This window comes from Odocoileus virginianus, chromosome 24 (genome assembly GCF_023699985.2).
Source record: "Odocoileus virginianus isolate 20LAN1187 ecotype Illinois chromosome 24, Ovbor_1.2, whole genome shotgun sequence".
In the NCBI taxonomy this organism is placed as follows: Eukaryota; Metazoa; Chordata; class Mammalia; order Artiodactyla; family Cervidae; genus Odocoileus; species Odocoileus virginianus.
Genome location: NC_069697.1, coordinates 20,757,457 through 20,771,848, shown reverse-complemented (window position 1 = coordinate 20,771,848; position 14,392 = coordinate 20,757,457). Strand labels below are relative to the sequence as shown.

The window sequence follows — 14,392 nt, the reverse complement described above, 5'->3', positions numbered from 1 at the left end:
TGCTTTCATGTTCTGGCTATTGTAAATAGTGTTGCAATGAACATTGGGGTACGTGTGTAGAATTGTGGTTTTCTCAGGGCATATGCCCAGGGATGAGATTGCTGAGTCATATGGTAGTTTTATTCCGAGTTGTTTAAGAAATCTTCATTCTTTTCTCCATAGTGACTGTATCAATTTACATTCCCACCAACTGGGCAAGAGGGTTCCCTTTTCTACATATCCTCTTCAGTGTTTATTGTTTGTAGATTTTTTGATGATGGCCATTCCGACTGGTGTGAGGTGATACCTCATTGTAGTTTTGATTTGCATTTCTGTTTTTTTTTTAATAGGTGTTGTTTATGAGCTGTATCTTTATCTGTATGTCTTTGGTGAAATGTTTATTTAGGTCTTCTGCCCATTTTTTGATTGGGTTGTTTGTTTTTCTGATATTGAGTGGCATGAATTGCTCATACATTTTGGAGATTAATCCTTTGTCAGTTGCTTCATTTACAACTATTTTTTCCCATTCTGAGGGTTGTCTTTTCATCTTGTTTATGGTTTCCTTTGCTATGCAAAGGACTTCCCTGGTGGCTCAGATGGTAAGGTGTCTGCCTACAATGCGGGAGACCTGGGTTCAATCCCTGGGTCAGGAAGATCTCCTGGAGAAGGAAATGGCAATCCACTCCAGTATTCTTACTTGGAAAATCCCATGGATGAAGGAGCCTGGGAGGCTACTGTCCATCGGGTCGCAAAGAATCAAACGCGACTGAGCGACTTCACTTCACTTGCTGTGCAAAAGCTTTAAGTTTAATTAGGTCCCATTTGTTTATTTTTGTTTTTATTTCCATTACTGTAGGAGGCTGGTCATAGAGGATCTTGCTGTGATTTATGTCAAAGAGTATTCTGCCTGTATTTTCCTCTGAGAGTTTTATAGTTTCTGGTCTTATTTTTATGTCTTAAATTTTTGGTTTTAAATTTAACCCCAGAGGCAAAGGCTTGGTCTCTGGCCTTGGAACCAAGATCCCACAGATTGTTTGTTATGGCAGTTGCTCAGTTGTGTCCAGCTCTGTGACAGCCTCTTCATCCTTACTGGAATGGCAGTAATAGGGATTAAAACAAGCAAAAAACCAAGAAATAAAAAATGTACCCCAGACAAATGGTAAATGCAAAATCAGACAAATAGAAACAAAAACAAAGGAACATACCTCCCCCACCCCCCACAGACCTGCACACCAACAAAACCAAAACAATCCAAAGAAGACAAAATTTAAGAGTGAGCTGGTGAGCAAATGAAACCAGAAATATCGACCAATTAAAAACAAAGCCAACTAAAACACAGAATAGAAAACAAGATCCAAACGGAGTGCTAACTGTGGAATAAAGCAAAGAAAACAAATTAGCAAACATAGTGAAAAAAATTGAAAAATAGAAAGCAAAAAGTTAAATAGAAGTCTATAAGAAAAGGTTTGTATAATTAAAGAACAAGAAAGAAAGAAAAAAAAAAAGGAAAACCCCACAGAACCGCAGAAAGCCAGCATAGAAGTATATAAAGGAAATAAAACTGTGATTAAGAATAAAGTTCTTAAATGTCTAGAGATAATAATAAAAACAACCAGAGCAGCAAAGAGGAACAAATCCAGAAAAAGCTACAGAACAAATTAAAATGTAAGAATAATAGTAAATGTTTTTTCAGGTCTCAGTGGTCAGTGTCCTTCCCCGCCACTGCCCCCCGCCCCCAGACAGCGTACCTCTCCACCTAGCTAGCAGGCCTTCCACTACCAGGGCAGGGCTGGTCCCTAGACCTCCTCTGGGGACAGCTCAGACTAATCTGGTCCTGCTTCTGTGTGTTCTTGCCTCCTGTCCACAGCTGCCAGATAATAGGGTGTTTTCTTTCTACTGAGTTCCCCCCCCCACTCCCTTCCCCCAGTGTGTAGCCCTTTATGTGTATCTCAGATACAAATAAGATACATTTATTGCAGTGGACACTTTGATGTGGGACATAGATCCCCCTTCAGGATAGAGGCACCTTGTTTTAATTGCTTGGAATCATGGCTTCCTCATCCAAGTTTCTGTCCCCTTCCTGGAAGCAGCCTACATTTCATCCCTGGTTGATGTAGGGATGCAAAGAATCATCCTCTTGTCTTTGTTAGGGTCATTCCAATTCTAATACGAAGGGTCATTCCAGCTTTAGGACTCCTAGTAGGATTACAGAGACTGCTGTTAACAACTGTGTTACTGATCAGTACTGTTCAACTTCTCCCTTGGTCCAGTCATGCTGCCTCTGTGCCCGCACAAGTGTTCCAATAAACCTGCTTGCAGATTTCCATCTCAGACTGTTTCCTTGGGAACCTGAATTACAAGTCATCTGCTATTTGGATAGTCTTTCTCAGGGATTTTTGCATTATAAGAGATGATACTATTCAGGATGGATTTTAATTTTATGAATTTCGTGTTCTTCTTTGAAACTGACATTCTACATATCTTTTATAACAAGAATTCATAGCCAAGTAGATTAGAATTTTTATGATTCTGGAGTTTTACATAGTTCTTCAACACATTTTGGAATTTTTGAGATAACCAATAGATTCTTTAGGAAATTTTATTATTTCTCTTTCCTAGTTCTCTCAGGTGGTTTTTAGCCTTAAAAACTGAGAAGTGGTGCCAGATGGGCGGTAGGATGGTCGTGGGAGTGTGGGTTGTGGTTGGGGTGATGGTGAGACAGCACTGCTGTCCCCCGCCACCCCAGGATCCCTGGGACAAGCAGGAGGGCTGTGTTGAACCTTCACGCCTAGGGTGTGGGCCCTGGTGGAGCCGCTGCAGGTGCAGATCTTGGTGGCAGTAGCAGATATTCAAATGAGAACTTTGAAGACCAAAGTGGAGAAGGGTTCCAATATGAACAGCAATTGAGCATGGGTCATTTGGTCCTGAGAGGTAGCAAGTGCCTAAAATTAAAAAAAAAAAAAGGTCTCTTTTTAGAACTAGACTATGAATTCTTATTTTGATACATTGTTTTGTGTCTGTCCATATTTATTGAATCAAGCAAGTCTAAACTTGCTTAAAATATGTAGATCAGTTTTAATTATATGTTAGATATTTAAAAACTGTTTGATATTAAAGTCTTTCATTTCACTTAGTATCAAGTTAATTGTTTAATGTTTGTAAACCCAATTTTTTTTTTTTAAATTTTTTTTTCTTCCATTTATTTTTATTTGTTGGAGGCTAATTACTTTACAACATTGCAGTGGTTTTTGTCATACATTGAAATGAATTAGCCATGGATTTACATGTATTCCCCATCCCGGTCCCCCCTCCCACATGTAAACCCAATTTAGTTACAAGTAACTTAATTTGTAATTAGTTTTGATATTCTCTCTCTCTCTTATTGACTTGGCTACTTTTTTTCCTGGCTTGACTGCTTTCATGTAACTATTAATAATTAGTAACTAAATTTTAGAGTTTTGAAAGTATCTACAAGAAAGCTAAGTACATATAAAGATTGGAAATATATTTGACTTTGTTTCTATGGGCATGCTTTTAAGTTAGCCAGTTTAGGGCCCATGTGAATCATGGAATGAGAATTGTGCAGCTAGAAGGACCCATGATCTTGTCCTATACCTATAGTTTGTCATTGAAGAAGTTGAGATTAGAGAAATTAACTGTCTTGATGGGTATAAGAGAGATGGCCAAGAAGTATTTGCAATAGTAAGGATATTGAATTGGGACTTGGAAACCCGTTTTAGTTGTAACTCTGCCATTAGTGTGGTGACTTCAGGTAAGCCAGCTCTAGTTGCTTTCTAGAACTTTGTTTCCTCATCTGCAGAGTGTTACAGTTGGAATGTGATTTCTGAGATGTTTTCCAGCTTCTAAATCTTGATTCTAGGTCCTTTTTTTAGGAGCAGTGCTTTTAGTAATAATGTAAGTATCTACTTTTCATACTGTTCATGGGGTTCTCAAGGTAAGAATACTGAAATGATTTGCCATTCCCTTCTCCAGTGGACCACATTTTGTCAGAACTCTCCACCATGACCCGTCTGTCTTGGGTGACCCTACGTGGCATGGCTTGTAGTTTCATTGAGTTAGACAAGGCTGTGGTCCTTGTGATCAGTTTGATGGTGACTGTAGCCATGAAATTAAAAGATGCTTGCTCCTTAGAAGAAAAGCTATGACCAACCTAGACAGCATATTAAAAAGCAGAGACATTATTTTGCTGACAAAGTTCTGTCTAGTCAAAGCTGTGGTTTTTCCAGTAGTCATGTATGGATGTGAGTGTTGGACCATAAAGAAAGCTGAGCACCGAAGAATTGCTGCTTTTGAACTGTGGTGTTGGGGAAGACTCTTGAGAGTCCCTTGGACTGCAAGGAGTCAAACCAGTCAATCCTAAAGGAAATCAGTCCTGAATATTCATTGGGAGGACTGATGCTGAAGCTGAAACTCCAATACTTTGGCCACCTGATGTGAAGAACTGACTCACTGGAAAAGACCCTGATGCTGGGAAAGATTGAAGGCAGGAGAAAGGGATGATAGAGGATGAGATGGTTGGATGGCATCACTGACTCCTTGGACATGAGTTTGAGCAATCTCTGGGAGTTGGCGATGGACAGGGAAACCTGATGTGCTGCAGTCCATAGGGTCCCAAAAGTCAGATAAGATTGAGCAACTGAACTGAAGTATCTACTGTTAATAGTAGATCTAACAAATGCCAGGTGCTGATTTAAACATTTTACGTGTGCTATTTCATTTAATCCTGACAATAGTTCCACAAGGCTGACATTATTAGTTCTATTTTGCAAATGGGAATTTGGGACTTAGAGAGCTTGAGTACTTTTACAAAGCTTCCAAGTAGGTAAACTGGAAGTTGCATGTAGGTCTGTGTGACTCTAACTACTATATTCTGAATCAGTATTCCTAGATTTAGATGTACTTTTGTTTTTGGAGCACTTGACATGCTATGCTGAAAGCAAGAGCCAACTGTATTTAGATAGGGCTTCCCTGGTGGCTCAGATGGTAAAGAATATGCCTGCAATGTAGGGGACGCAGAATGGATCCCTGGATTGGGAAGATCCCCTGGAGAAGGAAATGGCCACCCGTTCTAGTATTCTTGCCTGGAGAATCCCATGGACAGAGGAGCCTGGTGGGCTACATCTGTGGGGTCACAAAGAGTTAGACATGACTGAACAACTAACACTTTCTACTTTCATGCTTCTCACCCTGTTTTCTGGCATACGGTATTTATTTATTTATTTTTAAGTTCTATGCCACTAGGTTAGACAGGGGGTCTTAGGATGCAGAAGTATATTGTGTGCTGGCACTTGAGAAATTTGGAGTGGGCTGGAATCTGATGCAACAAGGGAGATATAGCCTCTTAGAGACCACTTATAAAGACAAATTGAATAGGGATTGCACTCAATTCAGCATTAATAACTGAATAACATGGGTGACTATTTGCATGCTTATTGAAGTTGTTGATGACTCTAGGTTAGGTGGAACTGGTCACATTTAGAAGAATAGGACTTGTTTTCAGTTGAAAGCTGATATAAATGAATTAGGGTTAAATGTGGTGTATTTGTAAAGAAGCTTACTATTGTACATGGATTTATGATGGATAGAAAAACATCAGTGGAGTCATATAGTGGGTTAAGGTCATATTGGTAAAGTCTGAGTAAGCTTTCTACATCAGGATTTGGTACAGATCAGGATATATTCAATTTTAAGAAGAAGATATAGAAATGAGAAGGAACTCAGAGGACGAAAAGTAAAGTAATTACAAAGATAAGTTGTAAGACAAGTTTAAAGGCATTAGAATTATAATGTAGATTAGAACAAAGAGTAATAGTGACCATTTTCAAGGCTGAAGTTTGAGAGCAAGCATGAAAGGACTTAAGAGACAAATTTTATGTGAAGCTTGAGGCTGACAGGAGTTAAGGATTAGTAGCATAGAAGCTATAAAGTGAGAAGTAGAAGGTCCTTCCCAGTAATTATTCCTAATAGCTTCTTGTATATTTTTCCACAAAGTTTTAATGCAAATATATGTTAACATTATGCGGTATGATCATACTCTTCTAAGAGTTTGACTTTTTTTTCCAGTTAATATAGTTTGGAGAGCTTTCAGTATCAGCACTTTCAGTATTGCCTCTTTTATTATTTATTTGTAATAACTACATTATATTTTATTATATGGCTTACTCAAGTTTAATAATTTCTCTGTTGAAGGACATTTAGTTTGTTTCCAGTTTTGCTGATATATAACACTGCAGTAAACATGCTTGTATACAAGATCATCTAATGAAATGGTCAGCTAGGTAATTTCCTAGCAGTGAATCAAAGAGTATATACAGTTTTGGATTTAGTTACACTTCCCCAGTGACTGAGTAGTTAAAAAAAAATTCCGCCTGCAATGCAGCAGACACAGGTTTGATCCCTGGGTTGAAAAGATCCCCTGGAGAAGTAAATGCAACTCAGTCCAACCCACTCTGCCTGGGAAATCCCATGGACAGAGGATGGGCTCTCAAGACAGTTGGACCTGACTTAATGACTAAACAGCGCCACTCCCACAAGCAGTATTTGAGAGTGATGGTTTTCCAACACTCCACAAAAGAGTATTGTCAAAGAGAAAAAAAAAAGTCTTTATTTTTATTCAGATACCCTGAAAACTAGAGTGGCCATTTAGTTCTTCTAGTCTCTTGTTTAACTTCAGTTCAGTCGCTCAGTCGTGTCTGACTCTTCACGACCCCATGGACCACAGCATGCCAGGCCTCCCTGTTCATCACCAACTCCCAGAGTTTACTCAAACTCATCTCCGTTGAGTCGGTGATGCCATCCAATCAGCTCATCCTCTGTTGTCCCCTTCTCCTTCTGCCTTCAATCTTTCCCAGCATCAGGGTCTTTTCAAATGAGTCAGCTTTTCACATCAGGTGGCTTAAGTATTGGAGTTTTAGCTTCAACATCAGTCCTCCCAATGAACACTCAGAACTGATCTCCTTTAGGATGGACTGGTTGGATCTGCTTGCAGTCCAAGGGACTTGTTTAACTTAGAAAGTTCAAAAAAGAATCTATGGAAAAGAGAATAATGTAAATCTTGGAGGAATTCTTGTTAATGTAATATGAGAAGTATTATGTAGTAAACTCAGGTGGATGCTTTTATTGTGTCCTCACTAGGAAATTTGATAAATACCTGTCTTATAGGGCTCCCATCCTCAAAAAGATTTCTTTTGTGGAGAAGATACGTTATATCTGTTGTAACTAATTGTATCTGTTGTGATGCTGTTTAATTCTGAAGTGTGTCTGATTCTTTTCCACCTCATAACTGTAACCCACCGGGCTCCTCTGTCCATGGGATTTTCCAGGCAAGAAAACTGGAGTGGGTTGCCATGCCCTTTTCCAAATTCTATCTGTTGCTGCATAGTAAACCATCTCCAAACTTTGTCTTAAAGCCAACAGATTTTATTTGCTCTATATACTGTAGATCAACAGTTGTGGCTAGGTTAAGCTGAATGATTCTTCTGCTGGTCTTTCTCAGAGTTACTAGTACAGTTTTGATTGGGATGATACTCTAACACAGTCTGTGTCGGATTGCCAGTAGTGTTCATTGGGTCACATGTGTCCAAGGTTAGCCTGGGCTTGTATGGTGATAAAGGAGTTTCCAGCAATGAGTGAGCAAATCCCACAGTGCACTCTACTTGTGCCTTATTTGCTATACTACCATGAGGCAAGGCAGGTCTCACGGCCAGAGCCCATATGGGAGAGGATTATGCATGAGAATTACAAGGGTATTAAAACATAGGTGTGATTTATTGATGGTCATTAACTGTAATAGTCCACCACCACTTTCTTCTTCCTTGTATTATGAGTGTTACAGAAGTATGAATAAGAAATATAATAGGACAGAAAGATTTCTTATTTAAGGAAAAGTTATATGACATCACAAGTTGGAAAGACTGATTTCATCAATAGTTGCAAGCTTGATTTTCTAGATTTTTATTTCTTTTACATATATTAGCTGATGTTTTTCTGTAAAGAATGTTTCAGTTTAAACCCGGACTATTTGGTTGCCGTGAATTTCAGTGTATACTAGATGGTCAGGTTACATGCTTAATTCTTTTTCTTTAATTATGAATTTTCAGAATAAGAGTTGATACTCTATTAGTGATCAATGAGGCTTGCTTTTTTTGTCTTTTTCATTTGAACTCTTGAATACTAATCCTCATGAATTCAAGAATTTATATATATTTAGTGGGTTTCACTTAATTGAAGCCATTGTGTTTTTTTTCATGTGCACCTTGTCCCAGCTTTACCTAGTGGAAGTGCGTTTAAGTTGGCTTTGGTCATTTTGACAGGACCCTGTTAAGTATTTGAGAACTTACTTACTTTATGGCACAACGTGTCCCAGATTCATGTAGTGAGATTCCTCCTCCAGCCTGGACTCATTAGGGTGCTCGTTGCTTCTGTGTTGTCGTTGCTTTTAAGCATTGAAGATAAGATCTAGGACATGCACGCACACACAGAGATATTTAAGAAGCAAGAAGAGAGAAAATAAGCAAAACAACATGTGGGCACATATTATTAAGTATTTTCCCTTCTTCGAGTTTGTATTTTTAAATTTTATACTGAATATCTTGGCTGTTAACCTTGACATAATTATTTTTCCTAAATATAAATATATATATAATTTTAATAATACTAGCATTGCTATTAATAAACTTACTGAATCAATTTTGCTAAATTCTTTTTAGCAGTTCTTTTTGTCGTCATACTATAGCTCACTAAGGCTATATAATCAAAACACTGTTCTTAAAACACTTGAAATAGTTCTCTGTGTGACTGTATCATTAACTTGAGATTCAGTTTTAAAATTTAAAAATTGTGGTAACAAAATTTAGCATTTTTATCATTTGAAAGTGTACAATTTAGTGGCATTAAGTACATTCATATTGTTGTACAACCATCACACCTATCTATTTCCAGAATGTTTTTATCATTCCCAAACTGAAACTCTCCACCATCATTCCCCCTACCCCTAGCCTCTGGTAATCATTATTTTACTTTCTGTCTCTATGAATTTGATTATTCTAGGTACTCATATTAGTAGAGTCGTACATATTGCTCCTTTTGTATCTGGCTTATTTCATTTAGCCTAATGCTTCCTGTATTCATGTTGTAGCATGTATAGAATTTCATCCCTTTGAAAGGCTAAATAATATTCTGTCATAGTTATATACCACATTTGTTTATGCATACATCCATTGGTGGACTTTTTGACTTTTTTTTTCTTTGTTTACACATTTTAGTTGTGAATAATGCTTATATGAACATTGGTTTATAAATATCAATTTGAGTTTAATTGGGCTTTAGCCAAGGTTTTAAATAAAGGAGGATTATTATTAACTAAGCTAGAGAATATAGGAGGAAAATAACTTTTTTCCTGGGAGGTAAGTGGTTGGATTTTGGATATGATTCATTTTAGGTCCTTTGGGAAATCAGTTAGAAAGCAACTGGAAATGTGGTGAAGAGATCAGTTCAGTTCAGTCGCTCAGTCGTGTCCGACTCTTTGCAACCCCATGAATCGCAGCACGCCAGGCCTTCCTGTCCATCACCAACTCCCGGAGTTTACTCCAACTCATGCCCATTGAGTCAGTGATGCCATCCAGCCATCTCATCCTCTGTTGTCCCCTTCTCCTCCTGCCCCCAATCCCTCCCAGCATCAGGGTCTTTTCCAATGAGTCAACTCTTCGCATGAGGTGGCCAAAGTACTGGAGTTTCAGCTTCAGCATCAGTCTTTCCAATGAACACCCAGGACTGGTCTCCTTTAGGATGGACTGGTTGGATCTCCTTGCAGTCCAAGGGACTCTCAACAGTCTTCTCCAACACCACAGTTCAGAAGCATCAATTTTTCAGTGCTCAGCTTTCTTCACAGTCCAACTCTGACATCCATACATGACCACTGGAAAAACCATAGCCTTGACTAGACGAACCTTTGTTGGCAAAGTAATGTCTCTGCTTTTTAATATGCTATCTAGGTTGGTCATAACTTTCCTTCCAAGGAGTAAGCATCTTTTATTTTCATGGCTGCAGTCACCATCTGCAGTGATTTTGGAGCCCCCCAAAATAAAGTCTGACACTGTTTCCACTGTCTCCCCATCTATTTCCCATGAAGTGATGGGACCAGATGCCATGATCTTAGTTTTCTGAATGTTAAGCTTAAGCCAACTTTTTCACTCTCCTCTTTCACTTTCATCAAGAGGCTTTTTAGCTCCTCTTCACTTTCTGCCATAAGGGTGGTATCATCTGCATATCTGAGGTTACTGATATTTCTCCCGGCAATCTTGATTCCAGGTTGTGCTTCTTCCAGCCCAGCGTTTCTCATGAGGTACTCTGCATGTAAGTTAAATAAGCATGGTGACAATATACAGCCTTGACGTACTCCTTTTCCTATTTGCAACCAGTCTGTTCCATGTCCAATTCTAACTGTTGCTTCCTGACCTGCATAGAGGTTTAAGAGGCAGGTCAGGTGGTCTGGTATTCCCATCTCTTTCAGAATTTTCCACAGTTTATTGTGATCCACACAGTTGAAGGCTTTGGCATAGTCAGTAAAGCAGAAATAGATGTTTTTCTGGAACTCTCTTGCTTTTTTGATGATCCAGTGGATATTGGCAATTTGATCTCTGGTTCCTCTGCCTTTTCTAAAACCACCTTGAACATCTGGAAGTTCACAGTTCACGTATTGCTGAAGCCTGGCTTGGAGAATTTTGAGCATTACTAGCGTGTAAGATGAGTGCAATTGTGTGGTAGTTTGAGTATTCTGTGGCATTGCCTTTCTTAGGGATTGGAATGAAAACTGACCTTTCCAGACCTGTGACCACTGCTGAGTTTTCCACATTTGCTGGCATATTGAGTGCAGCACTTTCACAGCATCATCTTTCAGGATTTGAAATAGCTCAACAGGGTGCTAAATTAAGTTTCTTTAATAATCCAGGAGAGAGATGATAACATCCTGAACTGAGTTAATGACAAAGAAGATGAAGAAAGGATAGATTAAAATTTGTGTAGGTGATTGAATTAACTTAGTGACTGGCTGTGAAGGTTAGGGAAGAGAGGAACTAAGGGTAATGCTCTGAATTTAGGCAAGATGGGTGTGTGATTTTTCTGTAATTTTGGGTAGAAAATGCAAATGGATAAAAGGTTGTGGGAAAAGATAGTGAATTTGATTTTGAATAAAATGACTTGAGATATTTAGAGATATTTAGCAAGATAGGAAAATATATGAATTTGAAGTTCAGAGATCTCGATTAGATTTCTTTAATAAAGTTTTAGTTTTGGTTGCATTGGAAGATAGTTAAAATTAAGGGAGTAAATGAGATCACCTAACAATGAACGGTGCTAAGAGACTGAGCGTGAAAATTCCCTGCCAAGTGCTGTAGTGCTTTCCATGAAATAAAAAAAATTGTTATTTGCAAACATACCTTCTCAGTTTATCTGTATGTGCTAAGTTCTTACCTCTTAATAGTAAAGAGGTAATTAGGGCCCTAAGAAATCTCTGATTATCCATTTATAGTACAAAGATCAGGTAATGTATTTAAAGCACCTTTCTTAAGGTCTGAATATAGTAGATGGCTTTTCAGAGTTTTTGAATTTGTGAAAATTTTCCTAATTTGTATTTATGATAAGCGGAGGGTGAAATAAAGTGACAAAATCAATGCTGAAAGGTGCATTTTGTAAGAAATTCTTACAGATGTCTTATAAATCTCCAAGGTTTTGAGATGGTTATGTCATTTAACTTCTAATACTTGTGTCCTTTCCAGTTTCAGAAGTAATTTTACTAAGTATAAGGTGTATTTAGTATCCTACATTTTTTCTCAAATATTTTTGTAAAAGCAGTAATTTATTTCTAGTCAGCTCACCTTTTCCTAGCAGTTAATCTGTTATCAAGTCAGCCTTAGCTGGTTTGCCTTGCTTCCAGTCTGGTTTCAGCTGGAGAGGTGTGGCTTGTGCCTTTACTTTAAATTCAGCATTTACTACATCTCTTCTGTGTGCAAAGATTAGTTACCCTTTTACTTGATTTTAGTGCTTTGCAGATAGATGAATTTTAGAGAGGTAGTTCTTTAAGTAGCAGTCAGCTTGTGGAACTGTTACGTTCTCAGTGAAATTCTTGCTGTCTTCCTGCTTGGACTTCTCTGGAATGAGGTCACATGTAGCGGGTTTGGGCTGGGGGGAGTCAGATGGAGGGAGGGAATTTTGGAAGCTCTGACTCAGTGTATCACCAGATATTAGAAAAACTTTTGTCATCCATCTACAAAATATATATACTACTTATATAAGTAATACTTACATACTATAGTATATACTTAATATATTACTAGGTGTTTTTGATTCTGTTTTTCTTTGCTATTAGATTTTCAGTCATAACTGGAAAGCATAGTTATTGGTTGCTTTGGATTACAGCAGTGTAGTTATTTTCAATAAACAACTAGTCTGAAATAGATAAAATATGAATTTCAAAGAAATTTCATGTTGTTAAAACTTATATGATAGTAATACTTTTCAAGGTATCGCATACAGTAACTTTTTCACCCCCCAGTTAAGTGCTGTTCTTAGGGCCTCCCTTGTGACTCAGCTGGTAAAGAATCCGCCTGCCATGTGGAAGACCTGGGTTTGATCCCTGGGTTGGGAACATCTCCTGGAGAAGGGAAAGGCTACCCACTCCAGTATTCTGGCCTGGAGAATTCCATGGAGAATTCCAAAATGGAAGAGGGTTGCAAAGAGTTGGATAGGACTGAGCGACTTTCACTTTTTTCAAAAGCCTGTATGTGATTTTTGAAAGCACTTTTTGTAGAGACTGATGCTTTTTGTTGATCTTATTGTTGTTGGTAGTAGGAATTATTTTTATATTATCAACAACCTAGAGTAGCCAGTTATACTACTGGCATCTATTCTCATTTGGTTGATATAAATACTTTAAATACCATATAAACTTTTTTCCCTATGTTTTCAAAATTTGATCTGTTTGGCTGGTGCCACTAAGCATTAGTGATAGGTGTTTGATAACTATAATCATCTGGATCTTTTTACAAGCCCAAATATTTTTTAATTTAAAAAAATCTGAAAATTAAAAAAAAAGATGATGACTACACTAATGAGATGGGCAATAAAATCAATACAAATATTATCCTTTCAGTTACATAGGGGAAAAGCAGTAATAACAAATATAGCCCTGACATAAAACACATCAGTCTCTTATGACCTTTTAGTCTCTGTGTTTATATCTTTACATAATTGAAACCATAATCATAGTGCTCGCTTCGGCAGCACATATACTAAAATTGGAACGATACAGAGAAGATTAGCATGGCCCCTGCGCAAGGATGACATGCAAATTCGTGAAGCGTTCCATATTTTTAATAAACTCAAAATGGATTAAAGATCTAAATGTAAGACCAGAAACTATAAAACTCCTAGAGGAGAACATAGGCAAAACACTCTCCGACATAAATCACAGCAGGATCCTCTATGACCCACATCCCAGAATTTTAGAAACAAAAGCAAAAATAAGCAAATGGGACCTAATGAAACTTAAAAGCTTTTGCACAACAAAGGAAACTATAAACAAGGTGAAAAGACAGCCCTCAGATTAGGAGAAAATAATAGCAAACGAAGCAACAGACAAAGGATTAATCTCAAAAATATACAAGCAACTCCTCCAGCTCAACTCCAGAAAAATAAATGACCCAATCAAAAAATGGGCCAAAGAACTCAACAGACATTTCTCCCAGGAAGACATACAGATGGCAAAAAAAAAACATGAAAAGATGCTCAACATCACTCATTATCAGAGAAATGCAAATCAAAACCACAATGAGGTACCATCACACGCCAGTCAGGATGGCTGCTATCCAAAAGTCTACAAGCAATAAATGCTGGAGAGGGTGTGGAGAAAAGGGAACCCTCTTACACTGTTGGTGGGAATGCAAATTAGTACAGCCACTATGGAAAACAGTGTGGAGATTTCTTAAAAAGCTGGAAATAGAACTGCCATATGACCCAGCAATCCCAATTCTGGGCATACACACCGAGGAAACCAGATCTGAAAGAGACACGTGTACCCCAATGTTCATCACAGCACTGTCTATAATAGCCAGGACATGGAAGCAACCTAGATGCCCATCAGCAGACGAATGGATGAGGAAGCTGTGGTACATATACACCATGGAATACTACTCAGCCATTAAAAAGAATTCATTTGAATCAGTTCTAATGAGATGGATGAAACTGGAGCCCATTATACAGAGCGAAGTAAGCCAGAAAGATAAAGACCATTACAGTATACTAACACATATATATGGAATTTAGAAAGATGGTAACAGAAAAAGAGACTCAGATGTATAGAACATACTTGTGGACTCTGTGGGAGAAGGCGAGGGTG

General features: G+C 38.1%; 1 protein-coding gene and 1 non-coding gene across 4 annotated transcripts in view; both read left to right on the top strand.

The window, feature by feature from the left end:
• Window positions 1-14,392, top strand: part of EEA1 (early endosome antigen 1) — a 125,285-nt gene that overhangs the window by 14,839 nt on the left and 96,054 nt on the right. The gene's annotated exons all lie outside the window — the stretch shown is intronic.
• Window positions 13,263-13,369, top strand: LOC139030980 (U6 spliceosomal RNA). Its single transcript, XR_011483410.1, has one exon. It is a non-coding gene; the product is annotated as a U6 spliceosomal RNA (small nuclear RNA).